Source organism: Myotis lucifugus, unplaced genomic scaffold (assembly GCF_000147115.1).
Source record: "Myotis lucifugus unplaced genomic scaffold, Myoluc2.0 scaffold_203, whole genome shotgun sequence".
Taxonomy (NCBI): domain Eukaryota; kingdom Metazoa; phylum Chordata; class Mammalia; order Chiroptera; family Vespertilionidae; genus Myotis; species Myotis lucifugus.
In genome coordinates, this window is record NW_005871251.1 from 1,558,958 (window position 1) to 1,566,838 (window position 7,881).

The following is a 7,881-nucleotide window of genomic DNA, read 5'->3' on the forward strand; positions in this document are numbered from 1 at the left end:
AATGGCTGCCTTCTCGTTTACCCCGGGAAGCGTGCTGAGTGGGTGCTGCGGAGCCTGTCCATGCAGATAGCTAGCCCTCTCACTGATTACTGGGATTCCTAAGATTCCTCAAGGTATTTTCAAGCTTTGGCTACGTTTACAGATGAAAAAGTTATCTGACAGCTAAAAAAAGAGTCAAGCAGAGTCCCAGAGAGAAGGGCTTCGGAGACACTGCGCCTGGGCTCAGCCCTGACAGCTCCCAGGCCGAGCGGGAATTCTGCTCCTCAGAAGTTAATCCCCGTTTCCCACCACCACGATCATCTTCAGAGAAGTGCGATTCGCCAAGACCGGCGTGCTTTTCCTTATCTACTTGTAAACCATTCCCCAGGAAAGGGAGGTCTTTCCACTTCAGCGCAGAACGTCTCGTTTACCGTGTTAATTAAGAAAAAAAGCTGGTCAGAGTCTCTTTAAGTAATTTTCTTTCCTTCCAGTTTCTAGATCAGTGGTTGTCAACCTTGGCTGCACATTAGAATCACCTAGGAATCTTTTTAAAATCCTGATTTCTGGGCCTCATCCTCCGGAAATTCAGTTTCTTTGTTATGGGGTGGAGCCACAACATTATTAACAAAGAAACAGAATTTCCAGAGGATGAGGCCCCGAAATCAGGATGTTAAAAAGATTCCCAGGTGATTCTAATGTGCAGCCAAGGTTGAGAACCACTGCTCTAGATGAAAACAAACCTCCTAGTCGTCACAGGCTCCTCTCTCCCCCTTGCTTCCCACTCCCTGCGCCCAGCGTTGTGGGTGCTGCCCTCCCTACGTCTCTTACATCCGTCCCCCCTCTTCTCTCCCCCCGGCTGCTGCCTCCCCACTTAGCCTCCTAGCTGGCCTCCTGGTTTCCTGTCTGGCCTCGCCTCCTCCACGGTGTCACTACCATCCACACTGCAGACGGATTCATCTTTATTCAGTGCCTGGGGTCCAGGAGGGGCTTAGGAACTAGTCCCCAAATTCTGAATTTTCTACCATCTTATTCAGAACCCTACAGGCACCCTGGACCCTACACATGAAGTCTGAGCCCTTTGGCCTGCCCTCTGAAGTCCGCCCTAATCTGACCCAGCCCACCTGTCATTGTCACCCCTCATGGATCTGCCGTTCCGGCCACACTGAGGGACAGCTTCTGGTGCTGCCCAGCTTCTTGTCCATTGTTCACGCTCCTCTCTCTCTACGTGCGATGTTCTGTCTCCCTAATGCTACCTGTTCTGCAAGCCCACGCTCAGTGCCCCCTCCTCCTTGAAGCTGTTCCTGATCCTATGCAGCCAGACACACCGTTTCCATGCTCTCCACCCACTTAGCACTTATTTTGCTCTTTCTTGTGTAGAACTCACTGTCATTTAAGCACATGTCGTCTGAGATTGTGCACATTTTGAGAGTGACATCTGAGTCTTCACTCAACAGCGTATGTAGGGGGCACATCAGGATGTCTGGCACTAGCAGGCCTTCAGGGAGTGCTGGCCTCACCTTTTGCATCGAGCTTTTCCCAAGATGACCCACTAAAATCTCTGCAGGACAACTGCTTTTCTTGAGAAACCCAGGGGTTTCACGACCGAGGCTCTCTGCTTACGTTAGGGCCAGTGGCATGAGGTAGCAGAACACATCAGTCCTGGGTCTGTCACGTAGTACTTCAGTGATCTTAGAAAATTTGCTTAACTTCCTTATTTTCCTTCCAAGTAGAACGACTCTAATAAGATAGAAATTTATTGTCCTTTTATGTAATGACCCATTGGTGGGCAGATGGTTGAGGACAGGTAGGAAACTGTTCTTTGAAGCCAGCCAGAGACCCAGGTTCTTTTTGCCTCATTACTCTAATGCTGTGCAGGTGAACTAAAGCTTACTCACCAGCCCTAAGCCACATCTATTTCCAGTTCCCGGGAAGGTGGAGGAGAGAGGAAATAGCTCCCTTAGTAAGGGCTTCACCTCAAAATTGCACATATCACTTTAGTGCCAATCCTGTCAACTAGAACTTAGTCACATGACCCCACCTAGCTGCAAGGGAGGCTTAGGAACTATTTACCAGATCTGAGTATCTGATTCTTCCATCATCCTATTAAGAAATATTTTGGAAGAATGAATATGGAGGGGACAAGTACCAGTTTTTTTGCAACATTACTTTACAAAGTTGTTGCAAAGTGTAAATGCAAAGATTGGCAAAGCACCCAAGATTATGTGCAGCAAAGTCAATATTTGTTCCCTCCTAATTTGTCTCAGTATTTCCCACTTGCCTAGCAGCCTTCCACATAGCAAGCAAGTTCTCACTATATTTTTCATGACCGAATGCTTAAATGAATGGGCTCATGTTGCAGGCCCATCATTTCTAACTACATAAAGCCATCTGTAATTTGCTTATTTATTGCTGTTGGATGAAAGCTTGCTGCTCAAGTAGTGTACTGATTAATGGATAAAGAGCTTTCTGTCTACATCAACCATATGCCAAACTAGTAGAATTATCCTGAATACCTCTAAGCCTTAAAAATTCCCAAATGAGGAGGACTACGTTATTAAGGCTTTGTGGCTTAGTGTGAGATTGCTAAACTCCATTTTATGTGGGTGCCTGCTGTTTCTCTAGAGAGCAGATAGAAAGAAGTGATCCCCACCAGCCCCTCGCATTCTTTGGTTCGAGTGCTCAGGCTTGGCCTGTCTCCAGAAACTGGGATGGAGAAGTTGCAGGAAGCCAATTCTAGCATGTCATAATTTCAAGAGTTTCATCAAAAGGTTGATGGAACTTGGGGACTCAACAGGGTTGAGTCACATATGTAGTCACCTGTTGGGAATGGCTGATGGCATTTCCCCAAACCTGAAAAGGGATGATTGTTGGCTGCCAGACAGCTAAAGGGCATCTTAATCTACATGTTATTGCCTCCTACTGGCCAAACACCTGCCATAGGCTAATTCCCCCATTCTGACAATGCTTGTGTATACCCTTTGAAGTGTATATCTCTGCCTCGCCTCAGGACAAGTTGTGTTAATACAAAGCATGGGGTCCTGAGGCAAGGAGACCTTAGACCTAAGACCTTAGATCAGGGGTGGGCAAACTTTTTGACTTGAGGGCCACAATGGGTTCTTAAACTGGACCGGAGGGCCGGAACAAAAGCATGGATGGAGTGTTTGTGTGAACTAATATAAATTCAAAGTAAACATCATTACATTTTTTTAGTTTTATTCATTTCAAACTGCCGTAGTTTGCCCACGGCTGCCTTAGATCTTAGACTTTAGAAACTTAGATCTTAGTTTCCTTTAAGCTAAGCTCCTCTGACCCCCAAATGCCTTTCAAAATTATATTTCATCTCTGGACTCTTTATTAATCTATGCACAGCCTTCTCCAGATTGCTGAACCCTTCTTAATGCTGGAACAAGAACCCCGGCAGAAGTGGACGGGCAGAAGGTCCTAGGATAGTGGTCGGCAAACTCATTAGTCAACAGAGCCAAATATCAACAGTACTTCTTCAGAATAGACTCGCCCAGGCCGAAAACCGACTTCTGCGCATGGGCCACGAAGTTTCAACTGTACGCACGCCCGCACGTGGTATTTTGTGGAAGAGCCACACTCAAGGGGCCAAAGAACCGCATGTGGCTCGTGAGTTTGCCGACCACGGTCCTAGGAGAAGCTGAGCAGGACTGTGGAGTGCTCCCGCTGAAGGTCACGGCAGCCTGTGAATCCTGGGAAAAGCACACGGACAAAGGTCTGCGCCAGATGGGAAGTGGGAAGCTCACCTGGCAGGAATAACGCTGGAGATCAGCTGCGGTGAGTTTGAGCTGTTGCTTTAGTCAGGGGAGTCCCAGACTCCTTTGCAGGAATGTGCTTAAGCAGTGACTCAGCAAATGACAGAATGCCCGGGAATTGTCATTAAAACAACCCCCAGGGCTCTGGAACACTGAGCGGACTGGCCTAAATAGAAAAGCAGCTTCTGGATGTCTAGAGGGAAGCAACTACTGTTTCACTAGACACGTAGTCCAGAGGAAGCGCTGGAAACCTGCACCCCCCCCCCCCCCCGGAGAAAACCCTGAGAATCAGGGCAGCCTCCCCTGGGGGGCCCGAGTCAGGGGCCCATTAGGGGTGGCCAGCCAATCTGGTGCTAACAGTCCAGATTCCCAGGACTTCCTCTCTCTCCTCCTCCTCCTCTGCATTATCTCCTCACTGGGGACAACTTCCAAGTTGCTGAGTTAATCTCTTCTCTTGAAACCTCAGAGTTTGTATACTGAAATATTTCCTGACACTGGATGCTCTGTAATCATATGTGTGTGCGCACATATATGTGTCTGTTTAGGGATTTCTCAAAACATTTATTTACTCAAATAATGTTTTTGGGTGCATTCTATGCCAAGGCATTGTGATACCAAGACCCAGCAGTAAATAAAACAGACTATGTACCTACCTTGATGAGCAAAGAAATATTACATGGTGTATGGGTGTCTATATATACACTGTGTGTACATACACACACACACACACACACACACACAGTGACTGTCACATAGTGAGTACCCAATAATTAGATGCCCAATAAAAATGAGAGCTAATGTGTATTGAGTACTCATATGTGCCAAGTGCTCTTTAGTAACCCTAAAAGATAAGAACTATTATCCTCATTTACAGATGGAAAACTGAGGCATAGAAAAAGAACACAGGTAAGAGTTAGTAATGTGAGATCGAAACCCCAACATTGTCTCCAAAGCCTGAATCCTTTTTCTTCCTCTTGAAAATGGGCTGTCTTTACTCAAAGGCAGATTGTAGATACTCTAAATCTGCCTGAGCTACTCTAAGAAGAGCAAGCTTCAGGGAAAAATCCGGGGAGAGAGAACGTGGAGTTGGGTGGGGACAGGACTGAGAGACTATTTGTTTGACTGTGGGCCTGCGATGTGATTCTCCTCTTCCAGTTTTGCTTGCCTCAGACAGCGATGCTTCTGAGTGCATCGGAACACCTACTGTAAGGGAACAGCAAACTCCGTCCCAGAGGTCTTCCCTGTAGGCCTAAGTCCAAAGCCAAGGTCTTAATATGATCCCACTCGCTATTGGTCTGAAATCACTAAAAACCACGTTCAGAAACTGACACTTCAGGCAATTGCATTTATGAACTCACTAGTTTCGTACATGATCAGGGAAAAATGGGATCCTGGCAGAGGAAGCTGTGACATACAGAAGGAACTGTAGAGAGACTGGTGTACCCTAGCCTTCAGGCCTCTCTGGAACATTCCTCACTGCACCCCACTCCCACCCACTGGAGGAACCCGACCATCCACTCTACTGGGCTCCCCGCTAGCAAGGCCCACTCGATGGCAAGCGTTTGAACTCCCTGTGGTCTGGAGGGGGTTATGTGGGATTAATGTAGAGAAGAGAGAAGTGTACACAAGAACTGGCTGAGGATTACTGCGAAGATGAGAGAAATCCTGCTGGTGTAGACTTTGAGGATGGGGTGTGTTATTACTGGCTTTGTTTGTTAGTCTGATGAATATCAGATGGGATCTCAATCTGACTAGAGAAGGAATGGAGAACATGGCTCCGTGGCATCCCCTTGGACGCAGTAGCTAACGTAACTTTGCTCAGAGCCCTTGGCATTTGTGGTTGTATGTGGGCATGTCAGATCATGCTGGGCAGCAGGACATATGGGTTGAAGTGAACTCTGTGTGTGTGTTCTATGCTAAGCAACTAAGGGGGAGAATGTAATGGACACCACGTGGAGCAGTTGCCTAAGTCATAACAGCGCCCCCTTCTCTGAGTACCGCCCCTAAAACTCAGGGTGGGCCATGACGTCTTTGTCTCTATCACCCACCAGCACCAGTAGCTGCATGCGGTGGTGTGCCAAAGGCTGGGCAAGGGGAGAAACCTTCCTGGGTGCCAGCAATGAGGAAGTCGGTACGGAATTTAAAAGCAATAATATAACTAACCAGAAGTCAATGTGCTTTTTATTACCACCATGTGCTGGCAATGCTAAACAACGTCCACGATAAAGAGCCCCTTCCTGAAAAAATCCTTTGTTGGCCTAAGTTCTAAACAACTGCCACACTGCTGCTGTGTTTTAATCATATGTACCTAGCTTCCAATTAGCACATTTTTATTACTTACCGTTAGAGCTCGCATTCTACATGAAAGCTAATTGCAGAGCTCCCGCTTGCTCAGTCACACAGTACGCAGACTCAGCCACACAGCCTGCTCCCAGGACGTCCTCAACAGTTGGGAATCATTCACGCCCACTCTGTGTGCCCAGCTCTGTAGTGCTACCAACTCCTTACCTAGACTCGAAAGAAGCAATAATAGCACAGTGATTACCAACATGAAGAAACAGAACTTGAATTACTTTAATGTCCTGTTGTGAAAGCCAAGAGGAAAGATGTTGGACTTACGAGATAGGAGAAATCCAAAGGGCCATGTTTGAATGGCTTGATCCTGACCACCAAGAACAGGATGCCTGATATAAAGCAATGAATGGGTCAAATAGCGTTAATGTTTGCTATTATTCAGACATTTCCTCTGATTTCTGTAAAACAAGAACTTTGGGAGATTTAACGAAAAATGATTAAGATGTTTGATGACATTTCTATTTTACTAGAGAATTTTCAACTGTGTCAAATTTGAAAGCTCCTGGAATTAATACCTAAGACACACACATGAATAGTATTGCAATTCTTTGAATTTATTGTGAAATGGGAGTTTTGGGAATCTTTGCTCAATTTATCCTTATTTTATGTATTACTTCATATGAAATAAAAATTTTAATTTAAAATTAATAAAAACTGTTGTTTGGTCAACCACGAGCAAAGATAGATGGACCTATCTTATACTGCCTGTTGAACATGAATATGCAAATATTAATTTTTGACAAAATAACTTACAAGTATACAAAAGTTGCAACTGAAAACAAATACTGAAATATTATTACTCATCACTGGTGACAGACCAATATGCAAGTACTAATTTATTTTCCTTTTTTCCAAAAAGCACAGTAATGTAATAAAGAGTACTATTTCATTACCTTTTTTCTTTTATTATACTGCAGTAGGTATTTTCGTTTGCATCTTGCTTTTAAAATTACATTTTATTAGCATGAATACATGTACAAAGCTCAATAATAAACCTTTTTCACTGTGCTTCTTTTCTGCTATTACTATTACTAGCTGTATTTCATGATTATTACTGAAAATATCTTTGTTGAGGAGGATGTTAAAAATGATCCACTCCACCCTGGCCTGGTGTGCTCAGTGGGTAGAGTGTTGGCCCTCACGCAGAAGGGCCTTGGGTATGGGTTCAATTTCCTGTCAAGGGCACACAACTGGGTTGCAGGGTCAGTCCCCCCCAGCTCCCCCTCCCCATTTGGGTATCTCTCTCACATTGATGTTTCTCTCTCTCTCTCTCTCTCTCTCACCCTCTCTCTCTCTCTTTTTCTCTCTCTCTCTCCCCCCCCCTTCTCTCTCTCTCTCCCCCCCCCCTTCACTCCCTTCCATTCTCTCTAAAAATCAATGGAAAAAATATGATCTCCTCCAAGTGTCTACTATGCCGGTAAGTCACTGACCGGTTGATCTGAGGCACACACCTGACCCGACGGGGACCAGTCGTCCTGCAATGTGTCCTGGGGGCTGAGGGACACGGGGGTTAGAGACACGGACGCTGAGCTGGGTTATGAACCACAGCAGAGTCCAAGTGCATGAACTGCTCCGGAGTTCAAGAGCTGCCCTGCTCTGCCCTTCCCACAGCTTCCCTGGATCATGTGAGAGGCCCAGAATCATTCCAGTAAACCTCCCGTGCACCTTAGAGGCAGGCTCAGCGTCTACACCTGGGACAACTGTCTTCATTACTGACCCTTTGGGCTGGGGACCCAAACCAAGGTCCTTCTGCCCAGGGCCCTCTGCGCCA

The 7,881-nt window shown here is 46.1% G+C and overlaps 1 long non-coding RNA gene across 1 annotated transcript; it reads right to left on the reverse strand.

Moving 5' to 3' along the window:
- Nucleotides 1-5,976: 5,976 nt before the first annotated feature.
- Nucleotides 5,977-7,272, reverse strand: LOC106698614. Its single transcript, XR_002831364.1, has 3 exons — nucleotides 7,004-7,272; nucleotides 6,375-6,439; nucleotides 5,977-6,263 (listed from the first exon to the last, which is right to left on the reverse strand). It is a non-coding gene; the product is annotated as an uncharacterized LOC106698614 (long non-coding RNA).
- Nucleotides 7,273-7,881: the final 609 nt, after the last annotated feature.